Raw genomic sequence first — 23,023 nt, 5'->3', positions numbered from 1 at the left:
AGAGTACAGAGAAAAAAGATTCAATTCAGAACCAGTTTTTTAGAACTTACAAGGATTATGGTCCTGGATGAAGCACGAGGTTAATAAAGATGAGTATGATGTGGTTCTTGCCCTGGAAGAACTCCTCATTTAACAAGGGAGATAGATGTGTAAATACTATGATGTGGTGAGTGAAAAGATGGAGGGGTGCAGTGCCCAGAGTTCTGCTCCAACCAGAGACGCGTTCAGCTTAGAGAAGAATGGGGAGGACTAAAGCGTTCTCTCCAGGGAAGCTGATGCCTGACAGAATGCTGAAGGTTGAATTTGAAGGCGATTCCCAGGCAATGGGATTGAAAGAGCAAAAGCACAAAATTATGAAACAGCTTGGTAAATAAAGGAAACTCTCTATGCAGATTAGTGCTGCTGAAATAAAAAGAGCAAAGCTGGAATGGTGACTTCTGAAGAGGTAGATGGTGGCCAGGTAATGAAGGATCTTATATACCATAGAAAGCAGCTTTGGTTTTAATTGTTTAAGGTAGGTGGTCTACAAATTTTCTTGATTATGCACTCATATCCATAAAAAAGTTGAGGATGTGCTCCAATTTTTGTTTATACATTATAAACAAGCACCATTGTGCTAAAGTCTTATGTTTATAAGAGATTCCAAAAGCAAAACCTTAATAAGATCAACTAAAAACAAGTATTAATAGTTTTAATATTTTCTTTTCATAACTCCATAATTTGTCTTGTGTACCTCTGGTAAGCAAAAACCCTACTTTGGAGAACATTGCCTTAGAAAATTGGGAGCTATTAAAACTTTGAGCAGAAGAGTGATACTGGTACATTCCTGGAACATTTTTGCTAAAATATAGAAAATGGTAATGGTGCGGATGGGAGAAAGATGGCAAGGGGAGGGAGATGAGGGCCAGAGGTAAGGATATCTGTTAGGAAGCTAGTAAAATAGTCCAGGAGAAAACTGTCTGTCTTCAAGGAACCTCTCTCTCACTGAAAAGAGCAGTTTTACTCAATATAAATCAGTAGATACTGGGCTAAATAGGTAAAATTTAGGAGTTCTGTAATGAGAGATTAGAGGTATTTTTTAACTGAGGTATAATACCATTATTTAATTCCAGAACATTTTATCTCCTAAAAGAAGCCTCATACCTGTTAGCAGTCATTCCCTGTTTCTCCCTTCTCTAGCTTCTGGAAGCCACTAATCTACGTTCTGACTTTAGGAGTCTGCCTTTTCTGGACATTTAATATAATTGGATTCATACAGTAAGTGGCCTTTTATGTCTAGCTTCTTTCACTTAGGGCCATGTTTTCAAGATTCATGTTGTAACATGTTTCGGTACCACTTTCCTTTTCATGGCTGAATAATATTTCAGGTATAGATTTTGTTTTATATAGTAGAGTTGCTGAATCATATGGTAACCGTTTAACTTTTTTTGTTTACTACGGCAGCTGCATCGTTTTACATTTCCACCAGCAGCGTATGAGGGTTCCAGAACGTTCCTCCATGTCCTCACCAACACTTGTTATTCTCTGTTTTTTTGTTTGTCGTAGGGGAGGTTGTAGAAGGTGAGAAAAATCAGGGAAGGCTTTGTGAAGGAAATGGAACTTGGCTTGGGCCTAATACGTATCCGGTTTGCCAATAGACAGACCGACGCAGTAGCAAACAAGGGCTAGTCAAACAACCAGATGGGTGCAGATCATTTATTTGTTTTATTTTTTTATGACTGCTTATTCATTTCACAAATATTTATTGAGCCAAGCATTGTTCTTTGTGAGGGATCTCTGGCCGGGTTCCTGGCTTCGTCTTTCCCAGCCAGGGAAGCTTTCTGAGCGAGCACACCACATTTATTGTCTCTGTTTTCCCGCCTCTGTCCTCTTCTGAACCAGTGAGGTCTGGCTTCTGCCTAAAGCCTGGCCTTTACCGAGCTAACCATGGCCTCCCTAGTTTGACACCGTTACTTTTTACTCAACGCCCCTGCTGCGTTTGGCACCTTTGGCTGCTTTCTGGATGCCCTCTCCTCAGTTGCCTTTAGTTACAACCATGCTTTTCTTTGTTCTCCTTTCAGCTGATGGATCGCACTTTCTAATTATTCTTCCCTCAGTCTCTTCTCAGCTTGTCCCTTAAATGTTTTGCTCTTCAGAGTTCTGTTTCTACTCTTTCTTGTGTGCCCACCCTGGGCAATCTCATTTTTTCCCTTAGTTGTAACCTGTATGCTCACTGCTCCCAAATCTATATGTGTTCATTCCCTTCTCTGCTGGATCACAGACCATGTAGCCACCTGTACGTCACATATCTCCAACTTAATGTATCAAGACTGAACTCATCATCTTTTACCCCACTTCCTCCTTTATTCCCTGTAGCAGTACAAAGACCGTGTATGCCATGAGGCTCCTCTGTCTGAGATTTTCCTGGCAAGAATGCTGGAGTTGATTGCCATTTCCTCCTCCAGGGTATCTTCCCCACCCAGGGATCACATCCATGTCTCTTGCATCTCCTGCCTTGCAGGTGGATTCTTTACCACTGAGCCACCAGGGAAGCCTCCAGTGCAAAGACCATCTCAACTCATTCTCTGAGGTATATAAGTCCCTGAGTCATTCTATACTCCCTTTTCTCCTCCACTTTCATCTCGCTATTTGCAGAGTGCCGTCTCATGTTTCCACGTAGAGTGCTCTATTCCTCTGCCTGTGCCGTTACCATTCTGCCTGATGTGTTCTGATTCAGGTAAACATAAACTCCTCTCTGGTGCTTTTCCTGAAGCCTCTGATTTGAACTTTTCCTTTAATCTTCTCATATTATCTATACATTGCTTTGTTATTATGCCATATTGCACTGTGTGGTTTTAGGCTTTGAGAGGAGAGGTTCAGAGTAGGTCTTGCCCTTGAATGTGGTTCTTACTCCTAAAGGCCTTTCTAGTGCCTGCTGATGTGTGTTGTTAGTGTGATTTCTTCACTTTGGCAGAGCCGGAGTTCTAGAATGCTCCTTATTCCTACCCCAGCACTGCTTGACTTCTAGTGTTTCTGTTTCCTTCTCATCGCTGTAGCATTTAGTATATCCAAACCTTTGTGAGCCTTTATGTCCCAGCCCTCAGCCTTTTGGGATTTCCCTGTTTTCACAGCTCCTTGTCCAGTGTCCCGCCACTCAGGTTCTAGCCACACTCAGAGCTCTGCCACTTGGCCTTGATGTTACTCTGTACTGTTTGGGTCCCAGGTTTCTGTGCTGTGGATGAGAAACTGTTCCTTAAAAGAGAACTGGGCAACTTTGGGGCTCACTTCAAGTTTCCCTTCTCCCAGGGATTGTAACCTTACACTCTTATCTCCTGATGGAAAGCAGTTGTCTTAAGTATTCTGTCCAGTTTTATAGTTATTTGTATAGATGATGAGTCTTGTACCAGCATACTCCATCATAGCTGGGAGCGGAAGTCTACTATACTTACTTATGTGTCTACTTCATGAAGTTGTCTTACTTATAATTACTTACTTGACATATAGCATGTAGTGAGTGAGTGAGTGAAGTCGCTCAGTCGTGTCCGACTCTTTGCGACCCCATAGACTATAGCCTACCAGGCTCCTCCGTCCATGGGATTTTCCAGGCAAGAGTACTGGAGTGGGTTGCCATTTCCTTCTCCAATAGCATGTAGTAGGTAGCAATAAAGGTTTGTTGGGTTAACCTAAAGATAATGTATGAGATAGGACCACTTTGGAATATATATGTTAAGGAGAATCAGTCTTTCCTATGCTGTTTTTTCAGTCTTGGTCCATTAAGTGGACACTTCACTTCCCAGGAAGATTATTTTTGTTCTTTTTCCCCCAACCCCTTCTGATTCTCTCCAGGAATGGAAAAGTGATTTTTCTGATTAGTGATACTGGAAAAGAATTCTGTGGTAGGGAATGGCTAGTCTTGAGAATTTCCATGTGTTCTCTCCCTGCCATGCTCTAACTGGTCTGCCCATGGCAGGGCAGCCTATGTTTGTCCAGTTGATAAGTTTTAATTCAGTATAGGAAATTATTAGGAAATGCATTTGTGATTGTACATCTAAGCTATGTTTTCCAGGCACCTTATCCCTTATAAAGATATTTTGGTCTCCATGTACCTCTAACTGCCATGTTTTATTTTTTCAATTAGTCCTAAACTCTGGGTGGGAGAGATTAATTCTGACCCTCACCCCCACAGAGGCTGCAGATGGGACTCAGGCAGTGTCTGGCTTAGCGAGAGGCCTTCCCCCGCCGGCTGGCTGCGTCCCCATTTTGCCCTCATACCTGCTTGCATTTGCCCTTGGCGGACAGAAGGCACCTGAGCTCACTTCCTCCTCTGCCCCCACGTGTTCGTTGCACTGTGCTTTGAGAGCTGTAGCCCCTGGTGTGCCAGTCAGACCAAGTGGTGTCTTTTTCCTTTAAGAGAATGATATATTTCTCTTTTTTATATTAGAGAAAAGCATTTTCAGGAAACTTTTTAGGTGGCATATTGCTGCTCTTCTTGTATCTACTGGGCATCTAATTCAAGGTGAATGACTAAGGGACTATATACCTCATAGCAGTGAGCCTTCAGCAGCAACTTTTTCCTGCCAAACTGTCCTATATTCTTAACTACATTGCAGTACAGGAAGGTAATAAATTATTAATCCTAAATCTGTCTCCTCAGATTGTGATAATGACTTGAGTACACGACAGCTGGGGGAAGGTAGGGTTTTCTGGCTGTTAACATAAACCATACAAGCTCTTTGATTCTAAAATTCATCTAGCATTGAACAAGGCTGTGGCATCTTCTTACATCACAATTTAATTGACCTAAGTAAGACCAGTCAGAAATATCTTAAGTTAGCCTCTCTCCCCATGAAATGAAGTAATTGTCTCTTGCTTAAATACTCTCCAGTAAAAGATAATCATCTTTTTTGTCTTTTTACCCTTTTATTTTGTATTGGGGTATAGCCATTTAACAATGCTGTGAGAGTTTCAGGTGAACGAAAGATAATCATCTTAAGTCCTTCTCTCTCACTGGGAAAACTATAATTCTGGTGGGTTCTATTTGCGTTTTATGCAGACACAAACTTATTTCCTAACTTGTGTGACAAAGAGGGTTAAGAAAGTAGTGTAATTAGGCAGTAAATCCAATTCAATTTAAAAACTGTTTTAAATTGACTCTCCTAGAAATTCCTCAGGGAGAAAATAGTAAAATAGTGGAGGAATTTATAAAAACAGGATAACAAATACAGGACCAAAATATGGTCTTTTGGCTTATTTTGGAGGTTGTATAAAAGTCCTACTAATTGGAACAGCTTGCAATTCAAGGCATTGTGTGGAATGAGCAGAAATGTGATCAAGACTGTGTGTGTGGTTACTCTTTGGACATCTATGCTTCGGTGAGTAGTGTTAACTAAAAAAGATGCACAGTTTGAGAGTTGTGAATTGTTTTATTTGGGGCAAAATGAAGACTGCAGCCTGGGAGGAAGCACCTCAGATAGGTCTGAGAGATTGCTCCAAAGAGGCATTGAGGGGAGAATCAATAATATATAAGATTTTGGTGAAGTGGGAGTTCAATGCAATCATGCACTTAATTTACAAAAGGTTTTCTGCTGCTCAGGAGGAGCTTATGTCACCATGAAGGGTGCTTTTCTAGATATGAAGAGATGGAAGGATTGGGATCATAAATCAGTTCCTGAAAATATCTAATTATCTAAAGACCTGTTCCACCAGTTTTTCCCTGGAGCAGAGTGCTTCAGTCTCTACCCTGAATTCCTCTCAGGGGTTGCTGAAAGTCAACTGCTACAACAGCAACAGGATTCATTCTCCACAGAGGTAGATGGCACATGCCGCTGTTCAGTCTCTGGCACATGCTCTTGGCAAGTGCCAGTTGTGGTTGACAGTAGTACTGAAGGGTTTGGGTTGAAATGCCCAGCTCTTGGTTTGAGGGCCTACCTTTTGAACTTTCTTTCTGATCCTCCATCCAGGAACTGCCTTGAGAAAAGTCAGCCCATATTGTTAAGATCTTTTAGCCACTTTTGATTCCAGATAGTGCTGGATATGTTTTAGAGAGAAGTTATAAGAATTGGTCTTGACCACCTACCTAGTTCATCAGCTGAGCAAGAAACAGGAGGCAGAGTGGTCAAGACCCTGGAGCATGGACTTGGGAGTCAGACAAGCCTGAATCTGAGCCCTGCTTCTATTATATACTGGGTGGTATTACTGAAATTCATCTTTCATCAGGTTCTTCATCTACAAAACAAGAATGACAGTACCTCTGATACGGTTGTTATGAAGATTAACTGAAATGTTTATGCAAAGTGCTTAGCCTTCTCCGAGGTACATAAATAACAATTTAGCAAATATTAGTCATTATGATATAATGACATAAAAAACCCTGACTAGTTGGATTCTTGTCTCATCCCGAGACGACCCAGTCGGCAGTGGATTTGAGGTCTCTGTTGGCTTCTTAAACCTCTAGTGGGACATCAGTCCCCACATTTTTTGAAGTATACTGTAGGCAGCTGGCCTTTCTGCATTGTCAGGAAAAGTAGGCCTCCATTCAGGTCTGAGGTTGGTTGAAGCCCATGACAAAGTGAACTCCGTTTGTATTTCCTGTAACATACCCCTGAGGAGCAAGACTGGCTACTTGTTTGGTCCTTCAGTCAGGGATCCTTCTCCTCTGGAAGAGGGCTCTGCTCTGCTGGCCCTCAGCCCTGGTTCACTTCCCCCAACACTGATGATCTGCCCATGTTTGGCAGACTCTTGTCCTAGGCCAGGTTGGTTCTTATAGTCAGGGCAGTGTTTTGCCTGGGGCTACTCCAATAGCATTTTTGGATTTTATGTCAGAAGTAGCTTGCAGAGTTAGTTCCTTCCTTCAAAATGTATTTATTGGGTGCCTGCCATCCTAGACATTAGAAATGCAGTGGTGAGGAAGGCAGACATGGTCTCTACCCTCTTGGAGTTTGCAGCCTAGTGATTCTTTGGCCATTACTAGGGAAAAGAAATTCTCTTCGACAGGGGTGATGTTACTGCTATCAAGGTTCCCTTCAAAGAGGCAGAGGTCTCCCTAGGGTCTCAAGGTAATTCAATGACAAGAGAGACCCAGTTTTACTTGCAGAATCCTAAGAGACTAGAGAATGTGATGTCTCAGGCTGGTCTTAGTAGAGGAACCTTCTGCTGAGAATTATGTAGGTGAAGCCCCTGTCTATTAATACAGTATATCCAGCTTTCCTTTCAACCCAGCCCACTCTCTCCACCATTAATAACCCACATCCCTGAATAAGCAGTGAGGGTAGTTATCTGGAGATTAGGAAAAAGTGTGACAGCTGCAGCCCTTGCTCCGATTTGGAAGTGTATGTGTGTCTTCTGGTGATGTCATGGGTATTAGATATACCCAGCCAGTCAGCTCTTGAAAATCCTTTTTGCATCAGGTCTGTTACTAGGCTATCAGGTGAACAGTCCCTGTGCAAGGAAAGCACCACATTTTATTAATCCTAAACTTGTCTGGTCAGTCACAAAAGAAAACTATAAAATACCCAGGGATGATAAGAAATTATGAATGTCCCTGAATAATGAATTAACAGGCCTTGTTCTAGCAGAAACAGAAGCAGAGAGGAATGCTGGCCAAGGCCTATCCAACTCCACCAGCTGCAGACTCTGCCCCTAAAGATGGATGCCTAATGTGGCTCATCCCATTTCCTATTTTAACACTCTCCTGGCAAATGACAGGAGTTTAGGAATGCTTTCTTTCTTCCAACTGGCTTAACGTTATACTTTGATTCAGATCCAGCAGCAATTTAAAATAAATGCTTATGGATTCTCTCACTTTTAGGTAATAAGGGGAATTACCAGTCCTGGAAGATGAGGAGCTTATACTGATTGGGTTTTACTTCTGTACTCTAATTTCAGATTTAGGCTTAAAACTTTGAAGGGACAGCCATTCTGCCTATAAAGAAAGAACTCTGTTTCTTCTTCTTCTTTTTTTTTGATACAATTCAGTGCTTATTGTCCTTAACTGAGGGCAACCTGAGTCAGCTGGAAGCTTATGGAAGTTGGCCTGGTAGAATGAGTGAGTGTTAATCAGAATAAATGAAGCAACCTTGTAGAGAGATGCTGAAGAGCCAGGTTCCACTTCAGAAAGTTGCATCCTGCTGGGTCAGTCTGTGGCTTTTGGCCTGAAGCAAAATAGCCCCCTGTGCTGAAGCACCACCAAGCTGCTCTTCTAGCCGTGCATTCCCCTTCATCAGTCTCTGTAGCTGCTTGGTTTTTGTTTGATTTCTTTAGCTGTTTCTTTTTTTATTATAAAAGTCATGCATGCTTAATGTAGAAAGTTTAGGAAATTATTATTCCAGATAGAAATAACTACTACCTGTGAACCCCATCGTGAACCTCCAGATGTAGTATCAGGGATACCGCAGAGGAAGTTCTGTCTGTGAGGGCCTTGTTTGCCCTGCCCAGTCCCCACTTACTGGAGGCCCCCGTGGCCCCAGCCACCTCTGGACCTGACGGAGGGAGATTTTCTGCCCTTGTGGAGGCCCCGCCCCAGCCTGACAGAAGCTTCCGGCTCTTCCTTTCCTCCTTGGTTTTCAGAATTGCTCTTAGCTGTGCTCTCCAGAGTATGCTCATAAGCTGCACCCTGACGTTTCTCATGATGCACTTTTCAGATAATGGGGTGAGTTTTCATATTACCTCTTCTGTGAAAGGTTAAAGGGAGGGCTTGATCTCTTAAGTGCAGGTAGGTAGATCTAGAGCAGGCAGATTTGCCCAGGATAGTCATGGCAGAAGGAAAAGTTTTCTGGCCTTTTCATGGAGAGTGTCGCTGACAAGCATACCCTCCTTTCCTTCCCCAAGCTGTTTGATTGAGCTGTTTCGCCCCCACTCTTTCATATTTCATGTGGGGGTTGCTGCCTTGGCAGCATGGCTGCCTCTGTCATTAGGGAGGAAGAGGTAGAAGGGTGAAGGCCCTCCACAAACAGTGTGTTTTCAAGGGTTTTCTGTGTGTCTGTGGGGAGTGTGTGTATGTGAGAGAGAGAGCAAGAGGCCAAGGGGCATTTGGATATCTTTATTGCCTGCCTAGAATTAGTGTCACTTTGAAGCCACAGAGAAATATTGCCATTTTACAGATGAGCATAAGGAAAGGCTATTTCTCTGTGGCTAGGTAGAGTCTGTACTAGATACTTGGGTAGGGAGGAACGTTGACCATTTTGCCCAAATTTTTATTTCTCTCTGTTGAATGTGAGAATTACAATCAACTTGAAAATGGAAGTATAGGAGAAAAATACCTACACACACACACACACACACACACGTTTTTATATATATGTATTTATGTGTGTATGTATGAAGGTATCATAAAAATGAAGTTATTGAGAGCCACACATCTGCAGTAAATAAAAACTAAACAATACCAAACAGTATCTGAATGTCAGTACTACATAATGTTACTGACTAACTAGATTACACTGTTCTAATATACTTTTCTAATATTTGTGATGTTTGGTGCTTTATGTATATTGTTATACGCTTACTGCATTTTTAATACTTCTCTGCTGCTGCTGCTGCTAAGTCGCTTCAGTTGTGTCTGACTCTGTGTGACCTCATAGACTGCCTCCTACCAGGCTCCTCTGTCCCTGGGATTCTCCAGGCAAGAACACTGAAGTGGGTTGCCATTTCCTTCTCCAATGCATGAAAGTGAAAAGTGAAAGTGAAGTAGCTCAGTCGCGTCTGACTCTTAGCGACCTCATGAACTGCAGCCTACCAGGCTCTTCCATCCATGGGATTTTCCAGGCAAGAGTACTGGAGTGGGGTGCCATTGCCTTCTCCGAATACTTCTCTAGGATGCTTAATTCAAATAATTAATGATCATTAATATCTAGATGGTAAGTATATACTATAGATACATATAATTCATGTCAACAAGCACTGTCCCTGGCTAAATAAAAGCCACTTGCCTGCCATTGGAGTGTTCACACTATGGAGGCAAAGATAGATGTAGAGACATAAAAAAGCATGGTAAATTCCAGGCTGTGTTGTGGGAGCACAATGAGTGGCGCAGGGAAGAGCTGAACCCTGCTCTATAGCGGGCTGGTGAGAGAAGTGATACTCTAACCCCTTTTAACTTCTCTCAGATTCATTTGACGTGGCTTTTACCCTACAGAGCTCCTTCACTTCTCTGTTGCAGAGGGAAAGGTAAAGGGAAGAATATGTACAGCTCTGTAAAGTCTAGAGAAGAAGAGCCCTAGGAAGATTATTTTTATTTCTGTACAGATACAGATAAGCTTTGGTTTAATTTAAATAAACTGGCTCTTAAAAATTCTAAGAATACTAACTACTCATACAGTTTTGCTTTCATTTACACACCGATGAGAAAGCATCTGTAGCTTTGCATTTTATTTGCTATAAGCAAAAAGTGGTTTGAGATATTTAAGAATCTGAAACTTGGTAGTATTGAGTCCTCGCATGTCCCAGTTCAGCCCACTGCAGTTTTTTTTTTTTTTTTTAATGAGACTTACATAATACTCCAAAAGGAGAGATTTTTTTAATAGATAAATTGACATGAAATTTTCCTCTATTGGCCATATCTGCTGAAGTAACACTACATGGTTTGCTATATTATTTTCTTATTTCTTCTCACGCTTACTGCTGTTTTATTTAATTTACATATCTCTGCTGCAGCCCTCTAAATGACCTTCTCTTTAGAAACAACAAAACCAGCCAGCAAAAAAAGAGAAAAAGGGAAAAAAAAGCAAAGCAAAGCAAAAAAAAAAAAAATCCCAAACCCACCAAAACCAAAAAAAACCTTCCCCTGAAACAAAACAGTGCTCTGATTCAAGGTTCATTGTGTGGGTTTCCAAAGAAGGTTGGTATGATTGTGAATGCAAATAATTTATCAGCCCTGCAGTCAGAGACAGCAATCGGCTGCAGGTTCTTAACGATAACATTTACAAGTGGGCTGTATAGAGAATTGCTTGATTCTTGGCATCATATCCTGCAGCTTTTCTCTTTGGGAAAAAAAGTCTTTCTTCTTAAGACCACTTTTATTCACAGGCCGAAGTTGTCTATTATCATTTGATACCTGTGCTTTTTGAATATGAAGACAGTGTTACACAGAGAGATGTGGGCTCCTTCCCGCTGTGGCTTGGAGGCGTGTTCTCCTTGCTGACAGCGTTCTCCAGAGTCTTTTAGTCATAAGGTGGTGGGAGAAAAAGCAAAGCAGGAGATTCTGAGTGTGTGATACGCAGCAGTGTAACCCCCAGTCACAGTTTCTCTTAAATACATGGTTTAATCATTTGCCTTCAATCTGCCTTTAAATATTATAAAGCTCCTGATGACTGGCTCTTTTCTAAGCAGGTGACTTTATGGTAGGAGAGCTATTTTCAGCTATACCAGCATTTTGATTCTTACTCTCACTTATGACTTGGTTGTGAAAATGGCTTTCAACTAAATCTTAACAGATACATCTTTTGAAACTTTATAGCAACCTGTCCAATTAATGCAAACTTTTGATTTATTAATAAGTATCAGGTAGAAACTAAAAGTGATAGGATTGTGGTGGACTGGTTTCCATTCATCTAGGTGAGCAGAACTTAGATGTGTCCTTTTCTTTTTCTTTTCATCATTACTCAGGTGAAGGGAAATTGAATGGATCTAAATGTCATCGGTGATGGATGACTATTTGCCTAGTTGAACTGGGAAACTATTCTCCACCGATGCTTTGTTCTGAAAGTTCCATGGTGAAAGCCTATCTTGCCTTTGAGTGAAGTGGAGTGGTCTGAAATAGATAACTCAGGCAACTGGAAATCGGTTGGTCCTTTCATGAGGAAAGATTGCTTTGTGATTTGAAAAGATTTTTCAGTTCGGTGTTAGGCAGGAAAGGCTGTATCCTAGCTGGTTATGTTAGATTCCATTATCTCTTTTTTAATCCATTTGGCTTTTCTTTAGTTTCTAATTTTGCACGTCTCTCGTCATACCTGCCATTCAGTGCTCTCCCCAATTTAATTCAAAAAGCTCTTTCTCATTTCTTAGTGAACTGAGAACTTTGGTTTTCTCTCCTATCCCTCCCTTCTTTTAGCTAAGGAAATGAAATAACATTAAGAGTCTGACTAAAACTTAAGTAATTCCATATTAGAACTGACATCTTTTGACAGATATTGTTAGTTAAGAAAATAACATAATTTTAAAAGTTTACCCAATTTTTAAATACATTTAAAGATTTTTGAATGCCTACTATATGCCAAGCATTTTGCTCTGTCAACAAATACAGAAAACGCGCTACAAATACAGAGAATGTTCTGCAAGAGAATACGCTGGTCATAGCAAACACCCTCTTACAACAACACAAGAGATGACTGTACACCTAGACATCACCAGATGGTCAATACTGAAATCAGATTGTATTCTTTGTAGCCAAAGATAGAGAGGCTCTACACAGTCAGCAGAACAAGACCAGGAGCTGACTGTGGCTCAGATCATGAATTCCTTACTGCAAAATTCAGACTTAAATTGAAGAATATTGGGAAAACCACTAGGCCATTCAGGTATGATCTAAATTAAATCCCTTACAATTATACAGTGGAAGTGACAAATAGATTCAAGGGATTAGATCTGATAGAATGCCTGAAGAACTGTGGACAGAGGTTCCTAACGTACAGGAGGTGGTGATCAAAACCATCCCCAAGAAAAAGAAATGCAAAAAGGCAAATGGTTGTCTGAGTAGGCCTTAAAAATAGCTCAGAAAAAAGAGAAGTTAAAGGAGAAAAGGAAAGATCTATGCGTCTGAATGCAGAGTTCCAGAGAATAGCAAGGAGAGAGAAGAAAGCCTTTTTAAGTGAACAATACAAAGAAATGTAGGAAAACAATAGAATGGGAAAGGCTAGAGATCTCTTCAGGAAAATTAGAGATACAAAGGGAACATTTTATGCAAAGATGGGTACAATAAAGGACAGAAACGGTATGGACCTAACAGAAGCAGAAGATGTTAAGAAGAGGCGGTAAGAATACACAGAAGAACTATACAAAAAAGATATTGATGACCCAGATAACCATGATGGTGTGATCACTCACCTAGAGCCAGGCATCATGGAGTATGAAGTCAAATGGGCCTCAGGAAGCATCACGAACAAGCTAGTGGAGGTGATGGAATTCCAGCTGAGCTGTTTCAAATCCTAAAAGATGCCGTTAAAGTTCTGCATTCAACATGCCAGCAAATTTGAAAAACTCAGCAGTGATCACAGGACTGGAAAGGTCAGTTTTCATTGCAATCCCAAAGAAAGGCAATGCTAAATAAAGAATGCTCAAACTACCGCACAGTTGCACTCATCTCACACGCTAGTAAAGTAGTGCTCAAAATCCTTCAAACTAGGCTTCAACAGTATGTGAACAGAGAGCTTCCAGATGTACAAGCTGGATTTAGAAAAGGCGGAATAACCAGAGATCAAAATGCCAACATCCTTTGGATCATAGATAAAGCTAGAGAATTACAGAGGAACATCTATTTCTGCTTCATTGATTACAGTAAAGCCTTTGACTGTGGATCACAACACACTGTGGAAAATTCTTCAAGAGATGGGAATTACCAGACCACCTTACCGGCCTCCTGAGAAACCTGTATGCAGGTCAAGAAGCAACAATTAGAACTGGACATGGAGCAAGAGCTTGGTTCAAAATTGGGAAAGGAGTACATGTATTGTCACCCTGCTTGTTTAACTTAAATGCAGGGTACGTCATGTGAAATGCCCGACTGGATGAAGCACAAGCTGGAATCAAGATTGCAGGAGGAATATCAATAACTTCAGATATGCAGATGACATCACCCTTATGGAAGAAAGCGAAGAGGAATTAAAGAATCTCTTTATGAAGGTGAAAAATGAGAGCGAAAAAGCTGGCTTAAGAAACTAAGATCATGGCATTCAGTCCCATCACTTTATGGCAAATAGATGGGGAAACAATGGAAACAGTGACAGACTTTATTTTCCTGGGCCCCAAAATCACTGGGGACAGTGACTGCAGCCATGAAATTAAAAGACGCTTGTTCCTTGGAAGAAAAGCTATGACAAACCTAGACAGCATATTAAAAAGCAGACATTATTTGCCTCCAAAGGTCCATATAGTCAAAGCTATGGTTTTTCCAGTAGTCATGTACAGTGTGAGAGCTGGACAATAAAAAAGGCTGAGTGCCAAAGAATTGATGCCTTTGAACTGTGGTTCTGGGGAAGTCTCTTGAGAGTCCCTTGGACTGCAAGGAGATCATACCAGTCAATCCTAAAGGAAATGAGCCCTGAATGTTCATTGGAAGGACTGATGCTGAAGCTGAAACTTCAATACTTTGGCCACCTGATGGGAAGAGCCAGCTGATTGGACAAGACCGTGATGCTAGAAAAGATTGAGGGCAGGAGGAGAAGGGGACGACAGAGGATGAGATGGTGGGATGGCATCATTGACTCAATGGACATCAGTTAGAGTGGACTCCAGGAAGTGGTGAAGGATAGGGGAACCTGGTGTGCTGCTGTCCATGGGATCGCAGAGTCAGACATGACTGAGAGACTGGATAAGAAATACAGAGGTAAAGGTGAAAATCCTAGCTCTTCAAGACGGCAGAATGTTGAGGCGGACAAACGAATATGATCCAGTGAGAGAAATGCAATGGTAGTATGTAGGCTATGCAGAAGACAGAAATCTTCGGTGAAGATTTCTAGGAAGATTTTCTGGAAGAACTGGTGCCTGAGATGAAATGAAGTGTAATAACAAAAAAAGTAATGGCAACTGATCATTACTGAGCTTTAATTACATGCCAGGCATTGAGTTAAGTATTTTTCATTGCTTATCTGCTTTTATATCTATTATAGCCATGTTAGCATTTTTGTTTTTTACACATGAAACCAAGAAACTTGACCCAAGTTGACACAGCTAGTAAGTTGACTGGTTTGGTATTAAAACTCAAGCAGTCTTATTTCAGAGACCAAAACCTTAAGAAGAATTGTGGGGTAGGGGTAAGACTATGGATTAGATGGTACAAGGGTATTGATCTTGATATGGGATTTTCTTCTGGTTATAGATTTTTTAACATAATTTTCTGAGGTTTCTGTGTGAACATCCAGCCTCACCTTGGAGACTGGATGTATTTTATTAAGCCAAGATTAAATGAGGGAGATTTTCATAATTCCTTTAGCCTGTAAAGTACAATAATAGGTGGGTTAAAAGAACATCTTTCCTCTCTTTTGCCTGTAAATTTTCCCTCTTCTAAGGAGATGTTATGGTACTGTTTTTCTCCTTAGCAGTTTGCCGCGATCTGGTACCTTTGAGGCTTCTTTGTTGACAACCTTATAAAAGAGAATTTACTCTTCTAAGTATTCTTAACTAGAGAAGTGCTGAAAGGCTCGGGTTTTGTGATTGAGTCCTTGGAAGCTTGTTTTTCCTTCTAGCAGACTGTCTAGAGTTAATGTGAACAGTGGCTGAAAGGTAACTGGTGGGCAGCTAACTCCAAGGAGAGTTTGTTTTTGATTAGAATGGTCTTTGGGAAAAATGGAAACGTTCCAGTTAAGGGAAAGGAGTCAGAATATAGACACAAAGCCTATTGATTCTTCTTTAGCAGTAGTTTAGTTCCAGCAAATCACCTAAACCATGACATTTAACAAACTGTGCTCTTAACAAAGCTAGGCACATAGCAAAGGCAATGAATAGTAATTATTTTTCTTTTCTAAGGACTGCTTTGTGAAGCTACTGCTACCTTTCAATCTAACTTGTATGAATTGGAAAAAAGTATCGGCCCTTTTGAAAAGGAAGAGAGAGGGCAATGGTTATTACCCTGGCTTTTTCACAATACCTGATTGCGCCCTTCAAAGGATTCAGTTACCTTCTCTGCCGTGCTTTCTGAATAAGTTAACCCCCTGCAGGAGAGAGCTGGTGTGGAGAGTGACACGGAACCGTTTTTGTGTTTGTTTATTAGTGGGTGTGCAGGTGACAGGCATGCTGACAGTCAAAAGGAAAGTGGGGGCTGCCCCCTGAGGTGGTTTGTTTTGAACAGTTCCTGTGAGTTGTTTTGGGGATTGATAATATGCCTGCTTGTCTCATTTTCACATGGCAGCCATATTGGCTGAGACCTGCTGCTTCTGAGAGAATATGTACTTCTGGTGATAGCTTCAGGAGGACAGATGGTGTGAAGCCATAGCTCAGTCACTGCCTGAAGCCCAGATTGAAAGCTTTTACCTTGCTTCTTGGTAATAGTTCATTGTAGGTATAGTTACGAAAGGAAAGCATTGCATGGATTCTTGACCGTATTATAAAATTGTGCGATTTCAAGAAAAGAATTTTAGTTTCAATGGATGTTAAAAGTAAGTGCAAATTTTATCTATAAAATATGCTAATTATGTATAGTTTTCCACAGAAACTTGATTCCCCCTTAATTCCCCCCCACCCCTTAATTCCATCTCTTTGCAACCCCGTGGACAACTATACAGTCCATGGAATTCTCCAGGCTAGAGTACTGGAGTGGATAGTCTTTCCCTTCTCCAGAGGATCTTCCCAACCCAGGAATCAAACCCACATCTCCTGCATTGCAGGCAAATTCTTTACCAGCTGAGCCACAAAGGTAGCCCCCTTAGTTCCCAGGAGAATTTATCAGATGCTCTTTTTTTTTTTCCTCAAATAAAACCAGTGGGGCATTCTCTTTACTCCCATTCCTACCATCTCAGCCCTTCCATTGGGATACTATTTAGTGAATTTGGTTAAAGTATGAACTTCCAAATGACCTTAACAGTATGGTTCCTAAGATGTCAGTGTTCTGTCTCTACTTCCCTTTTTGGTTGCCAGCCAGCAGTTTCCATGTTAGCTGGAGAAGTCAAGCTCGTTACCTGAGACTTAAGAATGCCAGAGGCAACAACACTGTCTCTAAATATTTCCAGAGTTGTTCACAGCTTTCTAAAAGTATTTGATGAATTTCCTTCTGGCAATAATTCTTATATTCTGTAGACTTTTCTCCTCTGCTGGCTTGGAGTTATGAAACCTGGTCTAGATTTTCTGCCAGATTTATTAGAATTCTGTCTTTTGAGAGGTGGTAATGTTAAGTAAGCATTGTTAGTTCCAGAGCTGCCTCTTTTGGGGACCCTCCGGGTAATTCTGCAGTCTCTACTTTGTCATAACCTTAGAAAGAATAAAGTCATGGCTCTGTTTTCACCTTGGGTAGGCTTTCTTTGTACTCCTACCAACAGTGAGTTCTAGACTTTCCCAAAGGGTTTTCAGTCTAAGGTTCTACCAACTGTAAGCCCCTTTCTGTGAGGATTTAATATTACTTTTGTTTAGGCCCTGGGAGCAGAGCCAGGCTATGGCGGCGTGGGCAGGAGAGGAACTGATCTAAATTTGGAGTTTATTTTCATCTTACCTTTTATCCAAGTTACTTCTAGAATCCAATATTGACGCTACCAATGCTTTCCCGCTTCCTCCCCTGATGAATCCTTTATCTCAAGAGTAACAATGAAAATTAAATCTCGGAGAGGTTAAGTTACTTTTCAGAGGTTAATGAAAATTAATAAATGATGAATCTAGAGCTGAAACTAGAACCCTTGCCTTTTAACCGTGTAAGATGATTAACCATCTTTTAACCATCTAAGAGGAAGAATTATGATCCACTGAATGAGTGGAAAAGAATTATTCTCCATCCTTCATGTTTGTTACTGAGCCCATAATAGAGCAAGGTTGAATAACATTTAATAAAAAAAAAAGACCCTCAAATTCCCACTAAATGAACATATGAACTAACAGATCAGAGTACCTCCTCTTCTTTCTGGGAGCTATTGGGATTAATTGTTTGAGCAACACTGCAGCCAGCTCACTTCCCTCAGACCTCACCTCTTGGCAGTTCCTCTTGGTCACCATTGAAGATGTAAGTGCTTCTGACCATCTGGTCCCTCCCAGGTTCTATTCCTTTGAGCTAATACAGGGGATCAGTTTGTCAGGTAAGACTCACAAGAATCAGAGACCTTACCCATTACCAAGTTTTAGTAATACTTTTAAGAGTACAGAAATCAAGGGGTGTAAGTGAAGTAGGGAGAGTCTGGAACATCCTCTGTGAACCTGTACCAGGTTGCTCATCCCTCATTGGACATGTCCTCTCCAGCCCAGGATAGTGGATGAGGTCTCTAACTGAGGTTTCCAGTCACCTCACAAAGCAGGGGGAGTGTTTGGATTATGAAACATTTCACTTTTATACTACCAGATAGCGTTATATAGCTTCTGTGACATTCTTTGGGAAGCCATGGAAGCAAAAGAAGGCCTTTGTAGGACAAACCAGTTTTGTATCCCCCTTACCCCCTGCTTTTATCTCCTCCTCTTTTAAGATCTCAATTTAACCAGAGCTATGAGTGACAATCAGGGAATTAGAATTTTTGCTACCTTCTCTTCGACCTTGTAACCTCCATAAATCCTCTCGACCATGTCCCTGGAGTCTCAATGCGTTTCTGTCTCCCCCCTTCCATTGGTAAGATGCCCTCTGTTACTCGCGTCCAGGCTTGCACTATTGTGTCCTAAGGACGGATAGGCAGCCGTCCTGTCAGCATCATCAGTTTCTTATCGTATTTTTCCATCTTCTTTTTTTCTCACTATTAAGTGCCTTAACTATTATGATTTGTGTGAATCTGACTTGACATTCCCACATAAATTCATGCTTTTCAACTCACTGGTGCTTAACCACCCCTCCCTTCCTAACTTTTTAACTGTGACAAGAAACCACTGAGTTACCAAACCCTCTCTATACTCTAGCTTGTTAGTCAGGACATCAGATAGAGAGCATGTTCTGAGATCTGGCTTTCTCTTGGAGAAATACATATTTCTCCCTCTACCCTGCAGGCAGTGGTTGCTTATTCTCCCATATCCCATGTACCTCGGAGTTTGGAGGTGGAGCTGACTCCTCACTGTCACTTCTTGAACATTACTCCTCCACTTTGGTGTAAAAACTTCTTCTCTTTGAGATTTATAACACTTCTTACCCCGAATCATTACTCATCTGAACCACCTGTCATTCACCCTCTTTCATTTACTGTGGCATATGGGCCTCATCTCTTTTCAGAGTCTTGCCATTGGCCTGGATGTATTCAGTATGACCCTCTTAGTACCTGACTACCTGGTTTCTTAACTGGGCCACTTGACAGTTCATTTGTTTGTTCATTATTTCAGTATTTCCTTCATGCATACATGCATTTGTTCGTGCATTCATTCAAAAAGGGTTTTTTGATCACCTGTTGTTGTTGCTGTTCAGTTGCTGAGTTGTGTCCGACTCTTTGCGACCCCATGGACTGCACTGCGCCAGGCTTCGCTGTCCTTCACCATCTCCCAGAGCTTGCTCAAACTCATGTCCATTGAGTTGGTGATGCCTTCCAACCATCTTGTCCTCTCTGGTTCCCTTCTCCTCCTGCCCTCAATCTTTCCTAGCTTCATGGTCTTTTCCATTGAGGGGCTCTTTGCATCAGGTGGCCAAAGTATTGCAGCTTCTTTCAGCTTCAGCATCAGTCCTTCCAGTGAATATTCAGGGTTGATTTCCTTTAGGATTGACTGGTTTGATCTCCTTGCAGTCCAAGGAAGTCTTAAGAGTCTTCTCCAACACCACAGTTTGAAAGCATCAATTCTTTGGCACTCAGCCTTTTTTATTGTCCAGCTCTCACATCTGTACAAGACTACTGGAAAAACCATAGCTTTGACTATATGGACCTTTGGAGGCAAAGTAATGTCTGCTTTTTAATGTGCTATCTAGGGTTGTCGTCGGAGAAGGTGATGGAACCCCACTCCAGTACTCTTGCCTGGAAAATCCCATGGACGGAGGAGGCTGGTAGGCTGCAGTCCATGGGGTTGCGAAGAGTCGGACATGACTGAGCGCCTTCACTTTCACTTTTCACTTTCATGCATTGGAGAAGGAAATGGCAACCCGCTCCAGTGTTCTTGCCTGGAGAATCCCAGGGACGGGGGAGACTGGTGGGCTGCCGTCTATGGGATCATGCAGAGTCGGATACGACTGAAGCAACTTAGCAGCAGCAGCAAAGTTGTCATAGCTTTTCTTCAAGGAACAAGCGTCTTTTAATTTCATGGCTGCAGTCACTGTCCCCAGTGATTTTGGAGCCCAGCAACATAAAATCTTTCACTGTTTCCATTGTTTCCCCATCTGTATGCCATAAAATGATGAGACCAGATGCCATGATCTTAGTTTTTTGAATGCTGAGCTTTAAGCCAGCTTTTTCACTCTTTCACCTTCATCAAGAGGCTCTTTAATTCCTCTTTGCTTTCTGCCATAAGGGTGATGTCATCTGCGTATCTGAGGTTATTGCTGTTTCTCCCGGCAATCTTAATTCTAGTTTGTGATTCATCCAGCCCAGTATTTTGCATGATGTACTCTGCCTGTAAGTTAAATAAACAGGGTGACAATATACAGCCTTGAAACACTCCTTTCCCAATTTGGAGCCAGTCTGTTGTTCCATGTCCGGTTCTAACTGTTGCTTCCTGACCTGCATACAGGTTTCTCAGGAGGCAGGTAAGGTGGTCTGGTATTCCCATCTCTTTAAGAATTTTTCACAGTTTTTCCACCTACAAAGTAATTTTCTGAGTCCTATGCTAGAATTGGAGATACAGTGGTGGCGGGTGGAGTGGTGGTGGGAAGAAGCCAGACATGGTCCTCTTATTCTGGAGCTTACAGAGAAGTTGTGGGGGAAAGACATTGAACAGATGAAGATACAAATAAATATAACTTTATAAGTTTTATAATTACTTTGAGGCAAAGAGGCTACGGGGTCCAAAGGATGTACTAGAGAGACTTGTCTTGCGTGGGCGTGTCTCTGAGGAAATGATGGTTGAACTGCGTCCTCATATGAGGAGTTAACTGGTTAAAGAAAGGAGGCAAGAAAATTCTGAAGAGAGGTGGCAGCATGTACAAAGCCACGTTAGGAGAGGGAGTGTGGTCCATTTGAGGAGTGAATGAAGGCTGGTTGTGGAACATGATGAAGGAGAGGGAGAGCATGATGCAAGGTGGGCTAAAAGATAGGCAGGGTTCAGATCATATGAGATCTTTTTAGGTTATGTTAAGGATTTTGGTTCATTCAGAGGGAGTGCAGCCATTGAAAATTTTATTTACGATTTTTAAATTTTATTTTTCCAAATATAATACATATACATTGCATAAATTCTAAAGGTATATAACCATATTTAGTGAACAAACAAGTTTCTCAGGTACCTAATTTCCCCTCCTAAAAGCCACCATGCCAGTTTCTTGAATATTCTTCCAAAAATAGTCTATGCATATATATGTGTGTATATATAATATACACACACATATAGACTTTTTTTTCCCCCACACACAGATTGTGGCATACTAAACACACTGCTCTACACCTTTCTTTCTCTACATAATGTTTTAATGTTTCCTGAATATCATTTCATATTATGACTATAGAGAGTGGCCTTTTCCCAGCAACTGCATAAATCTCCCTCAGTTTACTTAACCAGTTCTCTGTTGAGGGATGTGTAAGTTATTTCCAGTGTTTTTCATTCCAGACATCATACAGTGACTATTTTGATATCATATCACATATTTGATAATATTTCTGATCAGTAAGCTCTAAAGTTAGCTACCTTTATTCTGTAAAAACTGACTTTCTTTCCTTCATAGCACTTATATTAGTTTGCAGTTCTGCATTTTTTATTATGTCTATTTAATCACTGTCTCCCCCATCTAAATTGTAAGCTCCATCAAAGAAATGCCTAGCATGAAATGGATGCTCAATAATATTTGTTGAGGACTTCCCTCGTGGTCCAGTGGTTAAGACTCTGAGCTTCCACCACAGTGGGTGTGGGTTCAATCCCTGGTCAGGGAACTAAGATCCCGTATGCTGTGCAATGTGGCAAAAGAAAAAAAAAAAACTAAAAAAAAAGATTGTTGAAGAGATGAAGGAATAAGGAGGTAAGGATAATAGCTAGATGGGAAGTAAGTGTGCTTTTTTAGTTAAACCTTTTATACCAGACAGAAATAATTTGTATCTCTAAAAATCAGAGTCATTTGAAATTTATCAGTCTCCTATTAGTTAACATCCAGATTTAGGCTCTACTCAGTAATAAATTGGAGAAGGAAATAGCAACCCACTCCAGTACTCTTGCCTGGAGAATCCCATGGATGGAGGAGCCTGGTGGGCTATAATAGTCCACGGGGTCGCAAAGAGTCGGACACGACTGAGCAACTTCACTTTTACTTCACTTTCAGTAATAAATAGTAGTTCAAAAAAAGTGTATTCTCATACACCTGGGGTTGGCAAACTTTCTTAAAGGGCCAAATAGTAAATATTTTAGGCTTTACTAATATTGAGATAACTCTGTTGCAGCTGCTTAACTCTGCCATTAGAACAAAAGCAGCCATAGATAATACATAAATAAATGAGTGTGAGTGACTATGTTCCAGTGAAGGTTTATTTAAAATAATAGGCAGCAGCTAGAGTTGGCCCTTGGACCATAGTTGGCGCCACTCGTTTAATGAATCAGTAATGATAACCCTTCTTTCATTCCTGATGTTGTCAATTTGTGACTTCTCTCTTTTTTTTTTTCTGTCATCAGTCACACTAGAGCTTTACCAGTTTTATTGTCCTTTCAGACAACTAGATTTGTGTTTCATTGATTTATATCTATTGTTTTTTTTGTTTGTTTTCTGTTTCATTGGTTACTCTTTATCTTTTTCTTTCTCTGCTTATTTTGGATATAATTTACTCTTTTTTTTTTTTTTTCTTCTGTCTTTTATGATGAAAGCATAAGATCATTATTTTTCTCCCTGTTAAAGTTTGGCCTTTACTTTTCCAGATCTTTTTGAATGCGTTTATCTACAAACAAAAAAGCTTCATTCTGAAGAATATAAGACCATAACATATAAGTTTTCTGCAACTTGCTATTTTAACTTAACAAGGTATCATGGGGATATTTCTTCAGCTACATATGGAACTCGACCTAATTCTTTTCACTTGCTGTTTAGTATTCTGCAGTAACTATTTCTATATTGATAGATGTTTAGGTTCTTCAAATATTTCACCAGTACAAACTACACTGAAATACAAGT

The 23,023-nt window shown here is 40.9% G+C and overlaps 1 protein-coding gene across 6 annotated transcripts in view; it reads left to right on the top strand.

Moving 5' to 3' along the window:
* Window positions 1–23,023, top strand: part of KIAA0319L (KIAA0319 like) — a 97,275-nt gene that overhangs the window by 9,222 nt on the left and 65,030 nt on the right. The window lies entirely within an intron of this gene.

This window comes from Bos grunniens, chromosome 3 (genome assembly GCF_055505025.1).
Source record: "Bos grunniens cultivar Pamir isolate PY7600 chromosome 3, Bosgru_T2T1.0, whole genome shotgun sequence".
Taxonomy (NCBI): Eukaryota; Metazoa; Chordata; class Mammalia; order Artiodactyla; family Bovidae; genus Bos; species Bos grunniens.
Note: the sequence above shows the minus strand (reverse complement) of the source record. Positions and strands in the feature narration are given on the sequence as shown.